Source organism: Rhinichthys klamathensis, unplaced genomic scaffold (assembly GCF_029890125.1).
Source record: "Rhinichthys klamathensis goyatoka isolate OS25496 unplaced genomic scaffold, OSU_Roscu_1.1 h1tg000369l_1, whole genome shotgun sequence".
NCBI lineage: Eukaryota > Metazoa > Chordata > Actinopteri > Cypriniformes > Leuciscidae > Rhinichthys > Rhinichthys klamathensis.
Window position 1 is genome coordinate 1904103 of NW_026606877.1, and position 12544 is coordinate 1916646.

Below are 12544 nucleotides of genomic sequence, written 5' to 3' on the forward strand. Positions count from 1 at the left end.
TAATGAAAACATTTATAATTGACTGATTTGTAAGAATGGGGCAACAATAAATCTTACCTGAACTTGTTGGAGTGTCCGTTTGGTTACTTTTTCATTTGAGTTGAATTCATTCAATATGGAAATCCATGCCTTCTTCTTCTTGTTTTCTGTACCTGAATCATGCTGTTTGTTTTCAATTACAGGATAGTTTGATACAATTTGTATAAAAGGGTCTTCTCAAATTCACTGAAGTTTTTTGAGCGTATTCTTCGGCCTTTATCCATTTTTTGGTTAAGTGTTTGTGACTCCTGTTCCACACACTCCTTAAGACTAATGAATTACAAGTATTCCACAACAGGTTTTTATAGCAACCTCTCCTTAGCCACATGTGCATGCCATTAATCTAATCGGGTTTCCAAAAGATGATCTCACTTGTCCTTGATTACCTTAATCTGAGACTCTGTAGTCTAGAACTAGTTAATCCAAACTTAAGCAACATCTCAGAAAGTCAGTTGTTCAGTGTGGATTAATTTAAGTAGAATTAGCCTAGTCCTGGTTTATTTTAAGCCCTTAACGGGAAACCGGCCCTTAATGCTGACATGCACAGCAATGCACGCAGCTCTGAAGGGAAGACTAGCTTTGTATATCTCTAATCTTGGTTGCTCAAGTCCTCAGTTGATTAGAGACCTCAGCTGGAACAAGAAACAGATAGTGAAGGAACACTGATGTAATTAAGTGTAAGGGATTCTCTGGCAGAGCCTGTATGAATCTCCTGGGTATCTATTCCTATTTTAGCTTATTCCTCTAGAGAATAACAATGGGCTTAAAAAAGAGCGCCAAAGCCCAGTGGGTCATTTATATCACTCTATAACTTCACAAGAGGATTAGAAGACAAACATTCATCTTACTTTATTATTTTAATTCCAAATTGCTGAACTGCAGGCTCAGCAATATGGAATGCACAACATTTCTCTTCAGGGAAGACACAGGGACAAGCGAGCTAAGCCGGACACAGAGTGCGCTGTCCAATGCAGGTTGGCATTTTTGTGTCTGCACAAGAGGGGGCATTTGTCTGGTGCAGAGAAATGGCCTCAGCATGTTTTACGTTCACGTGGAGTATGACGCGGCCACGGCTCACAGGGACCAGGATGCATCTGCTGCCATTGTAAAGGTGCCATGGGAAGGTCACTGCCAGGAAGGTTCTTGTATTGGCACAATCAGAGTGATCAAAGGTCGCCAGAAGAAGAGTATTATAAACCTTCTTTTGCCCTTGGAAAATGCTTGTGGATTTGGTAACATGGAAAAGGGCGGATGCCTGAAAATAATAATAATAATAATAATAAATATAATAAAAGCAAGTAAATATGATAAAATATGGCAACAACATAGATGACAAAAATTTTGTCAAGGTTTGTAAGAGGTTACAGTTCCACGTGCAATTTAAAAGACGGCATCAAAAGGAAGTTATACCGAAATACTTTTCTTTCTTCACTGTAAAATCCAACAGTGATTCTAACTAACACTTTTTAGCTAACTTTACTTAATGTCTTAACTTAATTGTAAAAATCTAGCAATCTGTACATTCACATGCTATGCTTTGTTTACTCAGAAAACCCAAGTTAAGAGTAATTGATTGGTTTGAGTGCGGTTTTTGAGGCGGGAAAATTCTTAATGGACTCTTCACTCATTTCCTCCACTTCTGCAGTTATTTTTCTCTGTTTGCATTCACTCATTTTTCAAAAGTCATCTTGAATGTTGAATTGTCAATAAAAAAAAAATTGAAAGAACATCACATAAGCTGACTTCATAAATTGATGTTGATTTTCCTAAAATGTTTTTTATTACCATTATGGAGATTAGTGATCCCTTTGGTTAGGCACTTGGAACTTTATTTACACTATTGTAATTATATTTCCATTGATGTAGCAATGCAACAAGAAATCAATTATTTGGTTTCAAAGGAAGAGAAGTAATATGTATATATGTATGTATCTATACGTATGTATTAACCCTCTACTGCACAGTGTTGCCATATGGCAACATACCCTTTCTTTGGACATTTCTTGAATTTTGAAAATAAACATGAGCTCTGATTGATCTTAAATTCATAATAGAACCTGGTGGTAACCAATGATATGCTTTGATGACATCACGACACTAAACACACCCTTGCAACGTCATTCTTTTCACACACTTTTGATGACTCCAGCTGCTGAAAAAGTGCTTGTGTATATGTGAAGATTTTCCTCATTTTTTTCATATTTCTTCGGAATAAAGAAATACATCAAGCATCTGGGATAAGTTCTAATCTTTTTTCAATCATTGTCACATTGTTTTGATACTTATATTACCTTTTTATTTAATAAAATAGGTATGTTGCCATATGGCAACATTGTACGGTAATGGAACAATATTTTGCCCATGCTAATGCAGAGTAGCTTTGAATGAATGACAATGTATGGATGCACTGATATAGTTGGATGGTTGTATTCTACTCATATATTTATATATATATGTATATATTTATAAAGTAAAGTAAAAGTAAAGTATAAAAGTAAAATATATATCCGTCTTGACCACTTTGATCACTGGCCAGAGATGGGTGCACCAAAAGGAAGGTGCAAGAATCCTGGCTGCAAGGGCATCGTCAGAGTTGTTTGCTCTAAGTGCAAGGTGCACCTCTGCCTTAAAGGTGGGGTATGTGATTTGCAAAACGGCCGGCAGATTTTGAAAATACAAAACTCAAAAGGTCCTACCTTCTTTCCTCCAACGCTGGCCCTGACTCCACCCACTCCACCCATTCGAAGAGGGGCATGGGGGGAGGGGGGTATGGTATGACCGTTTGATTGACGCACTTACTGTCCAATGATTCTAGGTGGTCTTGGAAATGATTGGCTGGAGTTTTTCGAGTCCTGCCCGTTCCACAGATGATTAAATTTTTTAATTTTCATGTCAGTGCTTCTAACTCAGTGGCTGTAAGTGGGTTAGGAATAGGATTTCAAGTGATTTTGAAAAAATGGTCAAAAAAGAAAATCACATACCCCACCTTTAACGGAGAGAACAACTGCTTTAAGGCATTTCACATCGAGTAGTTTCACTTGAACAGTTCTTATGAGTTTGCGTCAGATGTTTTGTAAATGTTGTTGAAATAATCGTTTCACATTGAGTTGTTTCACTTGAACAGTTCTTATGAGTTTGCGTCAGATGTTTTGTAAATATTGTTGAAATAATACTTTGAAAATTAGTTTCATATTTTGTACACAAAGCTCTTATTTTTTCTTATTTTATAAAAACATTTTAAATAATAAAAACAATTTCATTTCTAAAAGACAGGTCTGTAATCATCTATGAATTTCATGTCATTTTGGGAGAAAACGCATCAGGCTGTTCCATTGTCGCACAATGTTGCCATATGGCAACGTACCCAAAAGTACCCAACCCCCCCCCCCCCAAAAAAAAAAAAGTTAATTTGAGTCTATTTTATATATAAAAAACACTGTAAAAAAAAGTTCCATGATTGCATAAAAATGCGTGCAGTAGAGGGTTAATGAATGATGAATAACATAACTATATTTCATGTCAATTAATGATCTTATATAATTTTGTTGCTAACACTTATGTCCTAACCACTGTGTGAAACTTTTAATTGGGTTTATAATGATTAATCATCAAGTCTACCTCTGAGTTCAAAGTATTCAAGAGACTGTTTATGTTCCAGTTATTCCCTGTTTTCAGTTTTGTGTGGATCTCGAAGCCATCTATAAGATCGGATATTGCAACAGGTGTATAAATAAAGTCTGTTGACCGTATTCCTTGTGTCCTCATCCTTCTAGCAGTGTGACACACATACTATTCCTATTTTACTTGTTGTTGTTTTTTAAGGCAATGGGTTTGCATGCTTTTTTTAAGTAAGTCTAACTAATTAGATTATACAGTGTTGTGATGTACAGTCAAACCAAAAAGTATTCAGACACCAGATACAAATTGTGATATTGTTTTACGAGTGGGTGCAGGACACTTTTAATACCCAAAAATTATTCATACAGTGGATTACCAGTAAAATGTATAAAAAATTGGGACCAAAAATTATTCAGACACTTTGACCTGACCATGTTTTGCTTAAGTGTTTTTTCTTTGATTGCTAATGTGACCTTTTTACACCACAGACTGAACAAAATTAAGCATTGCTTGGCAATTGGTTGACCTAAATAGGTCTAACTAATTGTGTACTCAAATTGTACAGCTGATAGCTGCAGCTATTCAACATAATTCATTTGTGAGACAGTCTAAAAGAAGGATGGCCAAAACTAGTGAAATAACAACTGATTTGATAACTGTGAGTTCCTATAATATGTTATTACCATTTTCTAAACTAAAGTGAATAAGCTGTGATAATGTGAGAAATGTTGAAGGTGTCTGAATAAATTTTGGTTTGACTATATCTGATTGAAACGGCTTCTTGAAAAAGACCAAGGGCGGGACTTAATTTTGTCCATCAGGAACTGATTGGATGGTTGTGGTTTGTTATTGCTGTGATGTCATATGAGTGACAGATTGCCCCGCCCTCATGCCAGTAAACACATCACCAGAGAAGAGATGTTGTTGCAAGAGGGAGGGAAAGTTATTTTGATTAAAGGGTATGTGGATTTTAAAAAAATGTGTATATATAGAGCCCCTCTCTCTCTCTCTCTCTCTCTCTCTCTCTCTCTCTCTCTCTCTCATAGGCCTATATATATATATATAATAGTGTTGTATTTATTATAGGATGTATCTGTGCAGATAATTATATATATATATATATATATATATATATATATATATATATATATATATATAAATGATCTGCACACATACATCCTATAATAAATACAACAATATTCCATAAAAAAAGAACAAGAATTGTCTCTAAAGCTAATTGTCTTCAATTCTGACCTAACCAGCATTAACACCCTCCCCTTCCTCGCTCCACCCATTAATGTGCTCTGTGCCCCTATTGGTCATTGTCTCTCCACCCAGCCAATAGAGTCTCTGTGGGGACTGCAGCAGCCTAGTTCTCCAGGGGATTGGATATAGAGAGACTTTTTTACTGTGCCCTTCTATTTCTGTTAAAGTTCTGTTTGTCACTTTACTTTCAAAAGAGCAATTCCACATAAAGACAATTATATTTTAAGCCTGAAGTGGAGGACAGTTCAGTATAATTAAAACATCCAGGTTAAGTGTTCACCAAGCACACTGAAAATGAGCTCATATTAGAATACATCTATCATTAGAATTGTTATTATTCTGCTAACTTATTCCAGTCATTTGTCTGTGTTATTGCTGAAGAACCTGATGCCATTTTGAGTTCATTGTTCTTACCCCTTTACAACCAGACCTACCTAAAGAAAAAAAACTTAAAAATAATTTTTTTTAGTAAGTGAAATAACAGATTCTTGACCATTTTTCATTCTGAGTTGTAATGAAAAAATTACTGACCTCGAGACAGGTTGAGATCAATGAAGAAGAAATGGCATTACAGGCTGTGTCTGTGAGCTACGCCAGTTTTTGCTGCTTGGTCAGTCAATAACAGTGGTTTGTGTATGAAGGTATAAGGATATTGGTTTCAGACAGACATCCAGGCATCATCTAATAACCCAGAACGAAGATATCTTTAGTCCAAGCAAATGACTATAATGCTTTTTCTCAAAGGAAATCCACACATGCATTTACAGAAAGAAAGAAAGAAAGAAAGAAAGAAAGAAAGAAAGAAAGAAAGAAAGAAAGAAAGAAAGAAAGAAAGAAAGAAAGAAAGAAAGAAAGAAAGAAAGAAAGAAAGAAAGAATATTGATTCAGACATCCATTAGCTTGCAAAGGCAACATTTAGTATATTTCAGACAAAGCCACAATGACTAACATTAAAGAGACTGAAATAAATTATTTAAATCACACTGAATTAAATTTTACTGAAATAAATATCTGTTAAATTAATAAATGTAAACTTATGTTAATTTGTATTTTATAAGAATAGTGATCATTTCACCCAACTATATTGATACCGGGTTGAACAAAGCACTGTAACCAAGCTTAAATTTGTTCAGGTGAATGAGCTGACTGAATCATCCCAAACTGGTGTCCTGGAGTCCCTCATATTTAAGATATCAGTAACACACCTGAATCTTGAACATGAACATAAAAAAACAACAACAAAAACTGAACTGGGTATTGTGCAGATATTCCTTACTTAACTACAAAAACATAGACATTGTGAGGATGCTTCCGCTCTCTCTTCAATGTGAAATAAAATACCCAAATAACAAGACAAAACTAGCCTATGGTCTACAAATAAATTGACTAAACAGTTAAAGGGTTAAAGAGAGCACTTTTCCCCTGTAAAACTAAACCCGCCTTTGCAAATAAAACAATAAAACTTTTGCAGAGTGCTGATGTAGCTGTTTCAGGTGATGCACCATTCATACAATATTTGCTGAGAAAAAAAAAAGGTTTAGTCAATCCAGGTGCATCTTTATTTCTAAAGCAAGCTGTGACATTTGTCACGTCACTATCATAGTCAACTTAAATCTAGAATTGCCAACAAAAACAGCAGATATGACACTACTATTAAAGATCATAACTATTTCAGAATGAAAATTACTTTAGAATGGTTCATTATTTGTATAATACCCTTAGAAGAAAAAAAAGACCTACAATGGAAACGGTACAGTGATGTTGTCAGATGGTAATACCATAGGGCTACTCTGATATGTAAATAACCAGTTTTAAGAATACCATGGTACCACATCAAAGAACAATGCACTACCACGGTATAGGTAGTTAGGCTAACCCTGATATAGACCCACAAATACATGATACCACCATGGCAAGTGTCCAAAAACCACACACAGCAGCGCCATGGTACTTTTGACACTTTTTGTAGGTACATTTATTGTCCTGAACTTTTTTTATCTGCCTTCTCTGCGGGGCTCTTGGGCTGTGGCAAGTGCCAACGGGCATTACAACAGCAAGCGGCCATCTGGCAGCCCAGCGAACTAGCAGCAACCCCACCAGCTGCAGTCGCAAAACGCCCTTACAAAGCAGGACATGCGAGCAGCTTCTGACGTCTGCGGCCACACTGCGCTACAAAGCGTACCAAAGCAAGAGCGGAAACCATGAGAAACTATCCTTCAAAACAGCCCGATTTAGACACCCATGAGTTTCCCGGGCGCACATGCGAGACCGTTTCTGTTGCTTTTGAATTTGCGACTAGTTTTGACGAATATTTACCCCGCTAAAATAAATAAAGGACTCATGCAGGGGCAGTTCAATACCCCGACATGGCGGCAAGAAAAAGAGGAGAGCTTTTTACTATTTTGGAAACTAGCACTGACACAGAAACGAACGCGCTCTCCGACAGCGAGGACTCCCCGTTAAATCTGCCCGTCGATGTGAAGTGGTTCGAGATTCCTTTCAGAAAGTCCGAGTCGGACGAGGAAGACGAGGAACTGCAGGAGAACAAGGGGGAGTCTGAGCTGGAGAGCTCGGCGGCGGCTGCGGCTGCGGAGACGGCAGAGGGAGAAGAGACTGCGGACTCCGCCAGCTACATCGCGGGAGGCGGCTGCAATATCATTTTAGTCACTGGAAATGGGATCAAGCACGAGGACTACGAGGAGGACTCCTATTTTGCGACTTCCAATAACTGCTCTGAAACCTCTTCGACTGACTCAGACATCGATTTTTCCGATCTAGAAGAGGAGGAACACCCAGCTTTATTCAGCACATATGATTTTTTGGACGACGAGTGCACTTCTCAGGATTTCTGGGGAGAGCCTGACCAGGTAATATCAATTGAGCCTTTCACCGCTGACAGTGGCCCTCAGCACTCGCTAGGGGATGATGCTGACACTTTAGACTATTTCCGGTTGCTCTTCCCAGATTCATTGTTTGAACACATGGTAGAACAAACAAACAACTACGCCATCTTCCGGCAACGGAGAAGCGGTAGATCAGACACCCACTGGCACCCCACTGACATTAGAGAAATGAGGGCATATGTTGGCCTTAACATCCTCATGGGCATCAATCAGCTGCCAGATTGTGGCATGTACTGGGCCAGTGACATTTTCATAGGGAATGCTGGCTTTAAGAAAACAATGACTGCACGGCGTTTCGAAAAACTCAACCAACACTTGCACTTGTGCGACCGTGAGTCAGAGCCTTCCAAAGGGGAGCTGGGCTATGATGGACTTTACAAAATACGCCCCCTGCTGGATATGGTTGGAAATACCATGTGGGATTCCTACCTGCCTAACCGCTGTTTGACTATCGATGAATGCTCTATTGCCTCAAAGGGACGCTTTTCGCCAACGCAGTACATGCCGTCGAAGCCTTTGCGGAAGGGGCTGAAGGTGTGGATGCTTTGTGACTCTCGCTCAGGCTACTGCCACCGCACTCGTATTTATGTGGGTAAGCCGAGCGACGATCTGGCAGCAGCTGCGGTGGGCCACAAAGTGGTGACGTCACTGGTGAGGGGACTCGAGGGCAGACACCACCACATTTTCATGGACAGCTTCTTCACGTCGGTGCCCCTGCTGCAGCATCTGCTGCTTCAAGGGCTTTATGCCTGCGGCCCGACCAACCCGTGTCGCGGCGGTTATCCTGATGCCCTCAAACCTCGCAACATTGGAAAGCTAGCACCAGGCGAGTTCTATCAGTGTCAGCACGGCAACCTGGTGGCCACTGTCACAAGGGATGCTAAAATTGTTAGCTGCGTGTCTTCTAACTCTGCGCCTGGCATCGTGGGCATCGGGCCGGGTAAGCGGGATGCAGACGCGAGCGAGGGAGATTGTGGACTGGCGGGGCTTGGGATACCTCGTCCGCTTCCTCTGCTTTTATACCAGGAGAACATGAGGGGGGTTGACCTGTGCGACCAGCTTAGGGAGTGCTACCAGGTCGGGAGGCCGAGCAAGAAATGGTGGCGCTACTTCTTGTGGTTCTACGTAAACCTCTGCATCGTCAACGCCTACGTGGTTTTGCGCGAGAGCCGAGGAGGGTCGCCGCCGGCAGGTTTTAATGGCAAACAGTTTACACAGCGTCACTTCCGTATTCGTCTGGCGCAGCAGCTGATTGGTGACTACCAGGGGGCAAGGGGCATGGAGCGGGCGGCCCGTAAACGGCACGCGGACTCGCCCTTGGAGTACGGGCACCGCCTCGAGCGCATGTCAGAACGCTCACGGCGCTGTCGGAACTGCACAAACAAAGGCCTGAGACATGAGAGTGTGTTCGGTTGCAAGATCTGCAACGTGCATCTGTGTAGAGGAGGGTGCTTCAGTGAATTCCATAAATGAGCAGGTTTTTTAAAAAACAAGAATTTCCACATTTTGTTTGTTTGTTTGGAAAATGTTTAAACAGTGGTTTTCTTCTCTCCAAAGGTGACCACTGCAAGTGCTGTACCAATCATAGTCTGATTTGATTCGTAATCGTACTCTAGTAATAGTTGTTGTAGTAATGCACGATTTGCAAGAAAACAGAAATTATACACTTGCATTAGCATAGGTTGTTTTATCCAATTGACTTTCATATTGCCAACAAAAGGCCTTGTCACTTTTTATATTATGATGAACAAAAAATGCATTTTATGGATTAATACAACTTTTCAACGCATACATTGGCACCTAAAACAGCATATGTTTTCTGTGAGAAGTTCTCATGCTTTTTTTTCTAAATAAATACTTTAAAAAAGAGCCTGTTATTTGTATATTTTCCAACAAAACAGATATTTGTCAAATGTAAATTTTCTTTTTAGAAGGACTTTGATTTGCTCACTGTTGTTTTATGTGGTAAATAAGTATTTCGATGTCTGAAAAGGCATCAAAATCCATGCGAATAGAGAAAGCGTTACCATTTTAAAAAGGCACTGATAACCACAGTCTTAATCTAAGTGCAATTACTGCGAGACATCTTTAGGGACGGTGTAAAGATTGCTTAATAAAGCTCGGTTATTTTCAGCACATTACTTGAACTGTTGGAAGCCAGAGAGATGTGATCTCAATGTTAGCTATAGATATGAGTACAGTCAATCTGTCACTATATGATTTGGATCTGTTTTGCACTGTTATGACAGCTTGATTATGATTATTCTTACTGTATTCATAGTTGTAAACCCTAAAGGGTCTCTTATTCTTTTTAGTAATAATGAGCACTTAAAAATGACATAATAATTATAATTGTAAACAATTTTTATATATCACGCAGAACAATCATCAACAAGCTCATTCACCAGCTCATAACATTGAAGTGCCATTGTTTGGTTGTTCCCTCGGCTCGTTTTGGTGAGTCAGTGTTAGGCCTCTAAGCGTAGTCCTCCTGAGGTTTTGGTTTCTCAGATCCACAACAGTGCCTTTTCCCTCCAGCTCTCTGATGAAGAACGGGTTAGTCAACTGGACGCCCCTCCTGTCGATCTAGGGGGAGTCCCGCGGGGAGTTGCTATGGCAACCCTAACATGTGAAGACAGTGAGTTGCCAGCAGGCTCAAATAGTTGTCATGGGTACTTGCCGGCTGTGAATTGGGAGATAGCTCAAACCACACCCCTTGAGCTCTGTTCCAAAAACAGACCACGTTCAAATGTGGAGAGGGACGCCGGCAGAAGCAACCAAGGGTTTGTTTAATCCCGCAAATAGCTGAAAGTGGGATATTTACATGCATTTAAATGGTTTTCGATGGAAAAGGCAATTATTAATTTGCAGCTTATAGCTGTAGGCCTATTAAATATGCATGGTGAAAAGGATTGAAATACTGTAGTCAGGTTTAGCTAGATTTCAGGAAAAAGTTGGAAGGACAAAATACTGAGTATTGACAGAGCATAATCCATTTGGCTCAACAGAAAGCTGTCAGAAAAAGGTGAACCTTAAAGGGACAGTTCGCCCAAATATTTACTCATTTAATCACCCTCAAGCTGTTCCAAACCTGTATGAGTTTCTTTCCTCTCCAGAACACAAAGGAAGATATTTTGAAGAATGTCGGTAACCAAACAGGTGATGTCTGTAACCTTTCATCGTTTTTTTTTTTTTTTTTTCATGGAAGTAGCCTAAATGGGGTCCATCAACTGTTTGGTTACCCATATTCTTAGGCAAAATATAGTCTTTTGTGTTCAGCAGAAGAAATAAATTCATACAGGTTTGGAACAACTTGAGGGTGAGTAAATGATGACAGAATTTTCATTTGTGGGTGAACTATCCCTTTAAGGACAGGCTGTGCATCAGCACATGGTTTTTAGTAGGCTACTAGTTTGTTTTCTAAGTAGTCAAGTAAACGAGGAAGCAACACAAACACACACAGAGACATTCAATTGTTTATGGTTTCTAAAGTAAGCAACTGCTAAAAAAAATATTTACCTAATAGCAGCCAGTAGATGGCAGAGTTTGCATGAAAATAGATGAACTTACAAACTACAATGCAACTTCAGATATAAGGTGGACACCTGGATAAATCTGATCATTTACTTTAGGGCTATTTCTTTGTTGGGTCAAATAATTACAAAATATATGAGCATCTCTAATCTTAAAGTTTTTTGGTATATTTTGGTACTATTTCTTCAAAAACTGTTCTTATTTCAGGGATTTCAACAACAACAAAAATCCAGAATGTCAATGTCTCAGATTCAGCTCCACTGTATGGACACAGTTAGTTTGCAGTCCTTTAAATATTTGCAGGCGATATGTATAAACAGAACTTTTGCCAATATTTGTATATAATTGAAACAAACTTGGCAGCCAAATTATGCTTGGCAAAGCATGCATGAAATTCCACTTTACATTCCTCATTAGTATGCTTGTTGAGAGGATGCAAATCTATGAACAATATAAATGTTGAATATGTATGAAAATACTACAGAGAATACATGCCAAGCAATCTAGAGTAATACAAGAATAACTGGATTCACTGGTAGATATTAATTAAAAGCAAACTACATTCAAATCTTGAATTATATTTCAAATTGCTACATAGCTTTTTTGATTTCATTTAATTTATATTGTGTAGTCCTGTGTGTTATTTATTCCTGTTGTAAATCTTGAAGTATTTTAAATGGGACATTTCTCACTTGGTACATCTTCGGTTTTGCTAAAGACTGATGTCATCTCTTTAAATAAACTTAAGAAGTTGCAAACTATTTGTTATATACTCAATAAATTGAAGAAACTTAACCAAAAGTAAAATCAATAACCCAAAATAGTGGCTTATAAAAAAACACAACAATTTATAACAAACATCTCCCAAAAACACCAAATAGAGCTAAAATGCTGCAATACGTTTTGCGAAATAAAAACCAAAAGGTTTCCACCACAGAAGTTTCACAAAAAATTACAAATCTTCACAATCTTCAGCAAAAGATCTAAAGCAATTGCTTTAAAACATTCTAAAGTAATATTACATTTTAGTATTTACATTAAATAATAATAATAAATACTGATAGTGTAAAGTCAAACAAGGGAACAACTATCCTACCCCTCTTGCATCTCAAAAGTCTGTGAGTTCTACACTCTTAGAAAAAAAAGTAAAGGTTCTAGAACCCTAGGGTTCTTGACTCAATTAA